We start from the raw sequence: 12,646 nt of genomic DNA on the forward strand, positions 1-12,646 counted from the left end.
TATGTGACCGGCAGGGATTCCAAATTTGTCCGGGATTTTGCCTCGTCGGATATTTGTGTTTCTCTGGGTCTTTCACAAACGATTACGCCCTTACAAGTTTTGGAAAGGGTATCTCCCTTACATGCCACCTTCTTGCGCAAGCTCTGACTGTAAAGAGAATTTAAATTTTGATCATAGTGCGGCATACACGACCAGCCAAATGTCGGATTATTTCCTATTACCGTCAAACCTTTAAATATATTGGTTGCTATCAAGACGTGAAGTTACTTTCTGCAAATATGACAAAAAGTGCTTCTCAACAACATTGCCTCCTTTGCCTTTAACGATAAGAGAACAACAAATGCTTGCTTTTGTTTTAATTTTATTTCTTGGAAAATTGTACATTCACAAATGTAAATACAGAAATTGTAAGCCTCTTTTTCTTTTTTTAGAAAACAAGTTGAAACTACTTGAACACAATATCAACATCTGCTATCAAGAAAGCATTAAATACTTTAGACATTCTACATGTAACATTCCATTTAATTATTTTTTATGTGCCCAATATTTATTTAAATGTTTTTTATATATATTCCCCCCCCCCCAGTGTTCTATGGGACAATTTAGCTTCTTCTATAAAAGGCAGGACTCTGTGTGTGTGTGTCCGTGGCTTGATTATCTTGAGTACCAAGCATTGTATGAAGTTGAAAATCTGGCGGTATACTGCAAGTAATATAACCAATTCATACGTGAAAGTTTCCATCTTCAGCAGTATGCTCCCTGGGCGATCCAGTGGCACACCGGACAGAGCGTGTACCACATGGGCTGAGGCCTTAGCGCTACTTCCTGGTTTACTCTGCCTTTCCTGTCTACCTAAAACTGTCACTATCCAATAAAGCAAAAATTTATTAGAAATTGGTAATAACATAAAAGTAGTTGTATGTTGGATCAAAGAGTCTGATATATGACTACATGTTATTGTAATCTTGGGTCTTTTAGGATTATATGAGTAATATTTGCCATTTAAAGAGCCAGATGATTGGAGTAACATTTTAATGAACAATACTGTTGCTCAGAAGTGGTTCCTATTCTTTATGGCTAGGTTGGAGTTCTGCACATGCATGATTATCTAACCACTTGTTTTACTGAGAAAGGCCCATCTGAATCAGTGCAGACCTGTGATCAAAAGCACATCTCACACAGCCTGAGGGCATGCACATTTGCAACACAATAAGATTTTGAATTCTGGACTACATTCCACCCTACCAGGTGTCAGAAACCACATACTAATTGAAACCATTAATGTTTATTAAAAAATATATACACAAAATATATACACATACCACAAATGTAAAAAAAAGTATATTTGTCAACATTCAATGTTTACATCGGTGCACATACATTAATTATGTGTAAAATACCAAAATATAACAGAGGAACAATTGTGAGTAGAAAAATAAGTCACATTTATATCAAAACAACTGTCTGCTAAGCATTCTCCCATCCTTGCCACGAGGAATTATTGGATTCTGTTGAATAAAAGTGACTTTTAGGATTGTCAGTTAATTCTATTTATATGTCATGTCTTTTTAAATTTTTGTATTGCATGTAAGGGAATGTATTGTATTCTTAGATTAGATTCTTAGATGTATTGTATTCTTAGATTGTTTAGTTCTTAGAAATAGTTAAACTTTTGTACTTTTACTTAATTTAAGTTCTGTATATGTTTAGTGTTTTGCACCTCCCTGCCACAGTAAATTCCGTGTTTGTATAACATACATGGCGAATAAACCTGATTCTGATCAAGTCATGGCGAAAACTAAAGTAAAAAATCCAACAGTAAAATTCAAATGGGAAGTTATTAATACAAATCAACCTGTGATATACTTGTCAATATCAGTAAACTAATGGCTGCTTTTTATTTGCTTATGATTGAAGGCATTTCTTAATGGCAATGTTGACCTTGGGAACAATCAGTCCACCAGAGGGAACAACTGTACATTCTCTGTGACGTTGACAAGGCACATACCGACAGTGTTATTTTTTATTTTATAGTCCTTTAATAATACCAACAGAAATAAACGTATACATTCCTCCTTCCAACATAGAAAAGATACAAATGTTGCCTGTGCGTAGAATTTAGTCCTCGCATTCTGAGGTTCCCCCTTGACAGGGCCATCCACACCTGATAACAGAGGGTTGGTCATTAACAATGAATCACACATTATTGATAGGGCAAACCTCAAAGTTTGATAACTTACCCACTGTTAAATCAGTTGGCGGCACTTTGAGGTTCCAATTCTTTGAAGATAAAAGTCTTTGGTAGCAAACTGTACTCCAGAACACTGTTTTCCTTTGTAGGGTTGAAAACAGGGTTCTGACATTTACTCTTGGTTTCCTCAGAACTACTGATTGTTGCTGCATGAATCTTCGACTTCTCAAGTCTTAATTTCAATTTTTTCAAGAGGTCTGCCTTTTTGCTGTCGGCCAAGGACTGCCTCATCCCTCCTGACCCATCTCTGGGTCTCCCCCTTGAGACCCTGGGAGGACACATCTCCATTTCTGAAGGTCTGGTCTGTGTGGGCTCCTTTACATCCACATCCAACTTTTTAACCTTACAAGGCCTGCCCCGTTTAGACTTTCTTTTCACTGTTGGTACAAAACTATCCTTCCAGTCCCTAAAAAGCCGCTCTTTGACAGGGCTTCTGGGCTCAGGGGTCCTTAACCTGAGAGTGACGGTTTGCGGGGGCACCAAAGTCCTGTCTTCGAAATGATTGTGTCTAGTTGATTTAAAGGGTTCGTCTTTGCTTCGGCTAGTTTGTACATCTCCATGGTTATTCCGTGAAGAACCAAACAAGGCCAGTGTGATCATGCTCCCTTGCAAGCTACTGTTAACACCGCCAGGGCCTGTAAGAGAGCTGTTAGCCTCTGCTTGGTTTACCTCCGGTGACCGTTTGGGCTTTGATTTGACCAGTTTAAAATCCTTGAAAGGCCAGTATTCAGACAGATCGGGCTGAAGAAGAGAGCTGGACCCAATAGTCAAGGCTCTCTTACTCATTTTACTCTTACTACTTTTTGGGACAAGTTCTAAATTTTCCAAACATAGTTTCCTCTTTCTTCCAACCCTTTTCTTTCTGCCCTTGTCCTCACATTTTCTTTTAGAAGTGACGCTCTCATGTTTCTGTATTAAGGAGAGAGAAGCAAGATAGTCCACTTTCTCACTTGATGGTAACTCCACTTTTTCACTTAATGGTAACTTCAAAATAACCTTAAGCTCTACCGGATTTTTACCACTTGTGTCCTCATTTGCATGAATTTGAGAAGACGCCTGTAGTGCCTGTATTTCTTGTTCGGTCAATAGAGTGACCATGACATCATCATCATCTGAGATATTGATAGTGAGATCTGGTACTGGAGCTCTTGAAGGAGAACAACTTGACTGTGATTCAATGTAAGCCTCCAGGTCTTCATTCAGGTCACAGCCAATGCTGTTTGGTTCATTCTCAGTTAAAACTGAAGACACAGGAGTGTTGTCAGTTTCAACATGGTTATTATCTAAAGGAGGTCTTGCAAGACCAAGGTTAGCCTCGCACTGGCAGGCATTGTTCAGGCCACGCATTTCGCTCATTAACTTCAAGAGACAGCAATACTTTTCTATTTGACCTTCCTCCTTATTCTCTGACGTCCACTCCTTCGACTCCACATCCATCTCCTCAGATGACTCCTCCTCCACAGGGCAATGTTGCAGAGATCCATCCTCTTTCTCCTGGTCTGTTGTCTTTTCACTTTGCCCCTGCACACATTCATAAAGTCGTTTGGCCTCCTCTGGAGCCAGGACATGGATTTCTATGGACGTAAATGGATCGCTTGAACTACAGTCTTCAGAACATTCCACCTCGTCAGGCGATGTTGTCTCTGTACTGCTGTCTGTGAGACATAACTCTTTAATTTCTTTCGCATCTTTGGATTCAGGTCTGGGCGGTACATTCTCTGGCGGGACCATCACTGCATCTTGCATCTGGCCATGTGGTTGTTCAGATGTCATGGTCTCTTCGGCGCCGTGCTCCTCTGGTTGCTTCAGCTCAGGATGCTCCTCCATCTCAGAAATTGGTTGGGTTCTCTTAAGGCAACATGGAAAGCCAAAATCTTTATCTATGTCATCTAGCTTCTCATTGGTATTCAACCACGAAGACTTATGCACCTCCTCAAAATAGACAGCACCGTGTCCGAGAATATTGAATTTTTCTTTAAGCCTATCCATGTGTTTAGGGTCGACTTGGGAAAATATAACGTGTGGTGACTTCATGTTACCACAGGACTTTGTTACAAATTCCATAAACTTTTTGTAATAGTCTGATTGCAGCATGAATAACAATCTATCGTAACTTCCACCCCAATAATGGGTTAATATTGTGCTAGCTACATCTTTTTCAATTGCACTGTCCTTCTCTGAAAAGTTTTGGCACAACTTCAGCAAATCGGTACATTTTTCTAGTGTCCAAGGGATTGTAGGAATTGGGGACAGCTCTAAAACACCCTCAGCTGAAGTTACCGAGCAATCGGTTTCCTCACTGCAAGGCACAGGTACCTCTCCCCCCTCCCCTTGCCCCTGAGCAGGACTGAGTGTGTGTTGACCTTTGGTAGTAGAATTCAGTTTTAACAGTTCAGAGTCACTTGTTGTTTGGGTGTTCTGTGGAGTTTTGCTTGTCATTGTATCAGTTGCCATGACCTGCTGTTCTGTTGATAGTGGTTGTACCACTGCAATGGCTTTTTGCCCATGCTGAGCAGATGGGCCTGATGCTGAATACTGTTGGAAGTTAAAATGATTGTGCATGACTAGCTCATACATGTTCATTGTTTGGGATTCATTACATGCTGAAGGTCCTTGCTGTTGTTGCCCCTGGATATTCTCAACCGGTTTACATCCTCCAAAATTGACATTTTGTGCTTTAAATTCATTCCCACTTTGGTCATTTGTCACATAGAGCGGTGCACCATTTGTCTTCTGCTGTTCTAGTGCATGACTGTAAAGGTTACTGTTAGTAATACTGCATTCCCTCATTGCCGTTTTGTAAGACGGCAAAGCCTCGTCTTGCCCTGCAAATTGTACATTCCTCTGGGTGCCTCCATTTTGTTCAGCATTTGCTGTGCAAGGCTGATTTGGGGTGGCATGTCCAATTATATGATGCATTTGGGGATGGTGTGTGTGTTGCAGACCTACATTTGTCCCACGAGCAACAATGCTTGCATTGTGAAAGCCGGGTATGCTCTGGAAGGAAATATAACTGGCCGGGTTGGATTGCTGTTGTTGGTTTGTGCTTGGCTTTGGCAGTATTTGTCGACTTGAAGCATTTTTAGTTGGTACACCCCGGTGGCTGTGATTGTTGGTATTAAAAGGTTGATGGTGAGATTTCTGACTTGGTAGCATGGATGGGCCACTAACAGCAGACATATCAGACTGACCGCTGCTCATTCCGTTTCCACAGCTGGCTGGCTGGTTCTGAGGCAGACACATCCTTTGCATATCAGTGGGGAAAGACATTGAACATGCTGTTGGTGTCACAGGACTGGAGGTCTGTGCACTTTGGACATAACTGTCATAGTTTGAGGAACCTCGGGATTGTGGATTATATTGAGATGGAGTGTTTGATTGTAGCAGAGACAAAAGTAGCTGCTGTCTGTGAATCTGGTTGTTGCCATGACCAACTGTCGTAGCAGGAGTTGCCTGTGGATTTTCTCTGCAGCGTACCTGCTGTTCCCTGTGTTGTCCCCCATGCGTTGGGCCTTGCAGGCAATAAGCATTTGTGCTGTGGTGTGTGTTTATTGCTGAGGGGGAGATTTGAGGAGACCCTCGGCTGTTCACTGGCTGTGCTTTAAAATCCTCTCTGTGTTGGCGAGGAAAGTTCCCACCACAAGGCAGGGGGTGGTTTCCATGTGCTTTATCTACACAAGTGGTTTGTGAATTAGCTTTCTCCAGCATCGAGGGTGTCCTCAAAAAATGGTTTACGTTTGTATGTCCCCCTTGAGATGAAGTAGTGACCCATTTGCTTGAAGCGTTTTGATTGGATAACTGTTCAGTGGCGTAAGCTCCAATAGGGGAAGGGCACTGGCCCTGTGGCGCTTGTGTGGCCGATATCATCGGTAAATACTGTTGGAAATTGGTGGTTGGATTCCAACTATTTTGAGCTCTGGTTCCATCCTGTTGATCTTGTCTGGTGACAAAAGGTTTGGAGTGTTGTCCAAAATATGCTTGACACGATCCAGCGGTGGCCCATGTAGAAGTCTCCATCCTGTTCCCCGGTCTTGGCTTGCCAGTCCTCCCTTTGCTTTGGGCTTGGGGTGGAGAGACATTTATTTCTGAAATAACCAGACAAATAACGAACACAAAATGAACTTTTGATTTTGAATCAAAAGGCCTAATGTCACATTAGCCCAAATTAGATATTGACTACAAACTCAGACATATTCCCGCTTCCCCAAATTATAACTCTTACACCATTTTATGCATGTGCAATATAAGCGTAAAAATAGCAGTTTTCTGGCTCACAACCATGTGAACCATACACAACACGTGTTGTGTAATGTTTGTCCAAAAACTGCTCAGGAATCGCAGTGGAGTTGGATGCAGAGAGTTTGAGCTCCACAAAGTCCAAACCAACAAACTGAGCCTGGCCCTGAGTCTCCAAACTGAGGACCTGCTCTCTGGCTCTCACCTTAAATACTCTCAAAATGTCCGTCCTTGCTTTACAAGTCCTAGCCCTTTATATGAAAAACAAAAAAACAACAAAAAAAAGGGTTATGGAAAACTATTTCTATTATTTTATGAACATGGCATGGATTTAAAGCATATACTTGTTACTGATGAAGAAAGATTCTAGAATGTTCTTCATAGCTTAACTCTTGTGCCTTCGGGTCACATGACCCGAAGGCAAAACGAACCATTGTTGTGTTGCGAAAACTTTACCCAATACAAAAACAAATAAAAGGCCTTTTATTTTAACCTTCGCGATGTGGGGGGTCTGAGACAGCCCGGCGGTTTAAAGAAAATGCTTCACTTTGTTTTTGTATGCGGTAAAGTTGTCGCAATACGACGGTGGGTCACAATGACTGATGGGTCAGAATGACCCGAAGATAACACAAGGGTTTCCGTTTTCAGTTAGAACGCCTAAACTGCCTGACCTGAACCACAAGTTCCTGTGTTTTCTTGAGACCTTTTTACACCTTCTAACTCAAACTCCTCTCTCCATCTCTTTTTCTTGGCATTTTCTCTCTTTATGGTTAAGCACCTGTGTTCAACCCCACGTTGCTTTTGTATAGGTGACTGTCTAGATCTGTCTGAAACAGAAGGATAAAAGGGAGTGTTCAGCTGGATAATAATAAAAATAGTTTTCCATTACAAAAGTACATCTCTTGATTGTCAACCCTAACGGTGTCATCAGATTCTAGTTCAGGTCTGTACCTGCTAGGCGAACTGAAAACAAATTCTACTCTTGTTTTTCTAGGCCTGCGTCAGCACCCAACATTATCTTAGAGATTTTTTAGAAGTTCCTTATAGCAGATACAAAGTTTAATTTTTCAACGTTTAACATTCAGTTTCTACAAAACGTATCCCGAAGCCCATTCTATTTCCATTTTATATCACAAACAATATAACAAATCATGCAAGATGTATATGATATAAGAAGTGCGAGTATGTGTATGTGTGAGATATACATGTGTGTGGTGTGTAAGATGTGTATACAAGATGTGTATATAGTGAATATATGTATGAGATGTGTGTGTGTGCGTGTGTGTGTGTAAGACTCATATAACTAACCGAGGCTAAGCCTTCAACCAGTTTCCAAGATGTTGCTATTGTTTTGTGGAATGTTGTATGGTTTAGGAAAAAGTTGTTGGTAAAAGGTGGCCTTTGAAATTAAGGAATGGAGCATTGATGATTACAGCATGGTAGCTGGTAATATCAAAATAGTGATGAGTCATTTTTTCTTTGGACTAACTGATACCAGGGCACCAACACTGTGACCCTTTAAAAAAACAGTGGCTTTTAAAATGCCATTGCGACCATAATTTTTTAATGGGTCGCAAATGTATCACTGATTATTTTTGTGCTTACCTTAGGTTTTAGGCAATATGCTAAGATTTGTTAAGAGCATCTATTAAAACAGTCATTTGAATTTTAAGAATACGTTTTATAACGTGCACTGAGCATTCAACACATCCAGTTGGCTTCAGCCCGGCGACCCCCCTGACCCCCTCCCGGAATGGTGTAGCCTAAAGTTGATACAAAGTATAAATAAAAACTCGTCCAGACGCACGCAGAAACCGTATATAGCCCAATCAAATCTGACGTGTTAAAATGAAGCGAACATGTTTTGAAAAGGGACGTTGAATGCTAATCGACCCATCACTTGATGTCGATTCGCCATGTCAAACGGAGCCTGTGAGTGAGAATGATGAGCCTGAGGAAGATTTGTCAGGGAAAACACACGCTGGAAAAACGATACGGACATGAATGTCGACACCAGTGGCTCCAAAAATACCAGCGGTCATAGGTGCCATCACCAGCATATATATTGCCAAACTTTTTCACCAGTGTTTCACAACGTATTTCACAAAGTTTCACAACGTGTAACAGCCTATTTAAAAGTCTAATGTTTTCGTATCGCTTCAGATTCCTCATTACATAAAATGAGGTTGTCATTACAGTTTACTAGTCTTCTAAATTATATAAACCTCATAAAATCTCAAATAAATTCATTTTGCACTTCATAAATGTAGGCCCACTGTATTTTGTATTGCAGTAAAACTATCCCAATCAATGTTAAAGAAAACAAGAAGGCATGTGGTTTAAAAGATGGAAAGTAATTAAAGTGCACATCTGTATGCAATACAGGTTCATTATTATCCAGAGCGGCTTACTATAAATCATTTGTGCTCCCAAATCATGTTTTGCACCACTAACTGAAAAAGTTAGTAGCGCAAGTGCCACCAGTGGAAAAGGTTAGTGTAGAGCCCTGGATACGCAGAGTTTTTGTATAAGAGAGGCTTGTCTCCTTCTGAGGTCAAGAGGTCATGTCGTGAGGTTCCTCTTCCAGGCCACCTGGATCATCTTTCCAGACTCACTGGAGACAGGGAGGAGGAAATATGTAGAAACAGGCTTCTATGAGTGATATGCAGAGTTTGTGTACATGCAATTCCTTGTACATAGGGATCAGTCAGACTTCCCTTGCCCGTCTGCAGCTTGTGCAGAACTCTGCTGCACGCCTGCTAACCCAGACCCGCAGGCGTGAGCACATCACTCCAATCCTGGCGTCCCTACACTGGCTCCCTGTGTACTATAGAATACATTTTAAACTTTTGTTATTTGTTTTTAAGTGCCTGAACAACCTTGCTCCACCATATTTAACTGATCTGCTTCAGCCCTACTGCCCATCTCGATCCCTAAGTTCAGCCGACCAGCTGTTGCTGACAGTTCCTAAAATAAGGCTGAAACTCAGAGGTGACAGAGCAGTTTCGGCAGCAGTTTCTTGTAAACTCAAATGTATTAGACATTGTTGAAATTGCTAATTTTATCTCAGATGTAATAAGCGACATGATAACCACCAGAGAATATCTAATATGGGGAGAACTTTCACTCTCTGGAAACTTCTGGCTTCTGAACTGGTTGCAGTTCCACTCTAGTTCCATATGAGGCCGCTAATGGGCGAGTGCAGAATTAATGGGGGTCTATGGAGCTATACCCCTCAAAATCCACTTTTCTCAGGCTATAATTTTTTGTCTAGTAATTTGAATGTTGAATTCGAAAGGAGGCAAAAAAATACACTGCTGGGTGTTAGATTTTTTTTAAGTCAGAAAGAGACATTTAGCCGTCTAGCTCCATAGACTTAGCCTGGCTCTGCCATCCTACGTACTCCCGCTCAATTTTGATTTCGCTTCTGTACTAGGTCTCGCCATTCGGTAGGCAAGTCAGATTTCTCAGGTTGAATTTCAACCGGCCAATCAGCGAACAGAGGGAGTGGCTGAGAACAATGACGTTGATGTCGTGCGCTAGTTTGTGTTGTAGTTCCGTAATGGCGGCGGAGAAAGATGCGAGCGAAGCCATTCGGTCCGTTGTGGCAAAGCTGCCGAATATCCAACAGCTAAAGCCGGAGCAAGAACAAGTTTGCTGAGTTTTGTTGGTGGACATGATGTTGTGGCCCTCCTCCCCACAGGATTCGGGAAAAGTTTGATTTTCCAGCAACGGCAGCTAGCTCTGTTACAGTAGTGGTGAAGGAATTGGCTAAGGCTAACGCTAGCGATTGGTTATGGCAGATCAGAGTGGCTCTGGGCAGATCCAATAGTTTTAAACCTCAACAGAGTACCCGCCTACAAGGAAGTCAACGCTTGTCAATGGAGCGAGGCCAGACTATGTACAAATGAAATGTAGGAGAGTCTGGTTAGGACCAGGCTACCATAGACTGCCATTCATTTTGCAATTTGCACTCGCCCGCGATCACCCCCAGTGGAACTGCAACCAAATTCGGTACAATCGGGGTTAATGGGGTGCGGACAGGCTCTCCGTAGACGGGCTCTGACGGACCCCAGACATGTAGACATCATGCATGGATGATCCCACGTAAACTACGGGCCTACATTTGGCAACATTGACATTTAAGTTTACGCCGAATTAAAATTAGAAACGTCGGGTGTCAAATAAAATGCACATTTATGCAAACAGTAAATGTTAAAATAATTATTGTTAACAATAAGTTATTGTTGGCCATTAGACTACAAATTTGCACACTTGGCCAGTGTTGCAACTCTTATGAATCGGAATAAAATAGATTAAATCATGATGTTTTATGCAAACACATGTAGGTCTGGGCTCTGATCACACGCCATTGCCAAGCTGCAGAGTGCAAGGCGCTGTAAGGAAGAATGGGAACGACCTTGTAGAAGCACCCACAGTTTACTTCTTGGAGGACGACTGGTGACGATTTCCCGGTGAAATCGCTCTCTTCGGCCAGAGTAATATAGTCGGCACCAGGAACATAAAAGTTTGCTAGCTAGCAGTTGTGTGTGCTCCGGTTGTCGTAGTTAAACTGCTGCTGATGCAGCCAGCCATCTAGCTCTCCAATGTTTGGTAGCAAACAGCTAAGCTGTGCGGACAACTGGGGGAGCCGTAAAACACAACAATTTACCCAGAAAAGTTAGCTTTACCTTTCTAGTTAGTCTAAGACATTGTCTCACATTTATGCCCCGCATGCAATTCAACTTTAAGATTCTTAGCTCTAGCACTAAGTATATGGAAAAGTGTGGGTGTGTTCCACCTACTAGACGCACTGCCAGTTGACTCCGTTGACACAGCGCTATTTTCTAGTAGCTCTAGCAGTACAGCTCTGGCAGATAAGTGCCACCAGCTGGCTCAATAGCAAATCACAGAGAAGGTAGGCTAGTAGGCTTTACTTTTAAAACGGCAAGAGCTGGTTGATGCGATAGTAAGACTGCAGAGCGACCGACTTTGGGAAATCCTGTTTTCGCTTTTGGCCGTAAAACAAGGAAATATCAGTGTTTTTGAGCTTTTAACGAACTAGAAAATCTAACAGGATATGGTTATTTGGGTGAAAATAAATCAAACCATTTATTATGCAGGAACCGACTTCAAGTATTAGAGCTAGAACTAGCCTACATTTGTTAGAGCCAACTAACATTGACAAATTGGCCCGTCCGTTAAAATTCGTAAAAATCCCTTTCACATCAAAGTTTGAGACTTGTAGCTAATGACGGAAAATACATCTTGCAGCAAAGCCACAATTGTATCGTATTCTGCAGGCCATGCAAGTAAGTAGGCTACTGTACGTACTGTATCCTACGCCATTTACCAACTGTTTTTTATATTTACTTACCGATTATGCAATTTCAGGTTAAACTCTTGTAAAATCCATTGTTTTGAAATAATCTCCTCCCGTATTGGCTTCTCAAAATCCTCTTCGCAGTTAAGGTAACATTTTTATCAAACTTTTCTATTCTTACCTCAAACACTTAACAACTAGCCCTGTTTCTGAAGCCAGTAGTGGCCTAACTGCTCCACGTCGAGTCTAATCTAAAAACGAAATAAAAAATAAAACACTGAAAAGGAGGGCGTGCGGAGGTCCTCCCCCTCGTGCTACGATGAGGAAGACAACAGTCTTCATATCTAGTAGGCTATGGGAGCGGACCATGTGGTGAAGAGATGGAGTAAGATCAGGCAGGTTTCCTGTCTCTGAACCTGAAAACAGCTGGTATTTTGTGAAATATTATGGATTTTAATGGGTAACCTGACCTAATGGACAAGCTCCAGACAATAATGCAATCTTAGGATCTATTAACTGAGTGAATACCTCCTTTTCTTTGTCATTTTATAAAGGTCATGTTATTTTACCACTGTATGCACGTTTGTTCACATTCCTCTGTTATAATTCAGTTTACAAATTAATACATATACAGTATATTTATTCACTCAAGACCTTACGCCCTTGGTCTAGGGGTAGTGCTAGACTACAATGTGGAGGAAGACCTAACCCAAGAAGAGGCAGAGATGAAGTTTTTCTGACATTATTTAATCAAACAAAACGTGACGCATTATTTGTTGATAGCCCATGATTATTGAGGCATCCTAAGCACATCCCTAATACTGCTATCGGTAGCC

The 12,646-nt window shown here is 41.5% G+C and overlaps 1 long non-coding RNA gene across 1 annotated transcript; it reads right to left on the reverse strand.

The window, feature by feature from the left end:
* Positions 1-1,350: 1,350 nt before the first annotated feature.
* On the reverse strand, positions 1,351-11,999 carry LOC136942529 (uncharacterized). Its single transcript, XR_010876603.1, has 3 exons — positions 11,865-11,999; positions 2,241-6,336; positions 1,351-2,164 (listed from the first exon to the last, which is right to left on the reverse strand). It is a non-coding gene; the product is annotated as an uncharacterized lncRNA (long non-coding RNA).
* Between the last annotated feature and the right edge of the window lie 647 nt (positions 12,000-12,646).

Source organism: Osmerus mordax, chromosome 4 (genome assembly GCF_038355195.1).
Source record: "Osmerus mordax isolate fOsmMor3 chromosome 4, fOsmMor3.pri, whole genome shotgun sequence".
NCBI classification, from domain to species: domain Eukaryota; kingdom Metazoa; phylum Chordata; class Actinopteri; order Osmeriformes; family Osmeridae; genus Osmerus; species Osmerus mordax.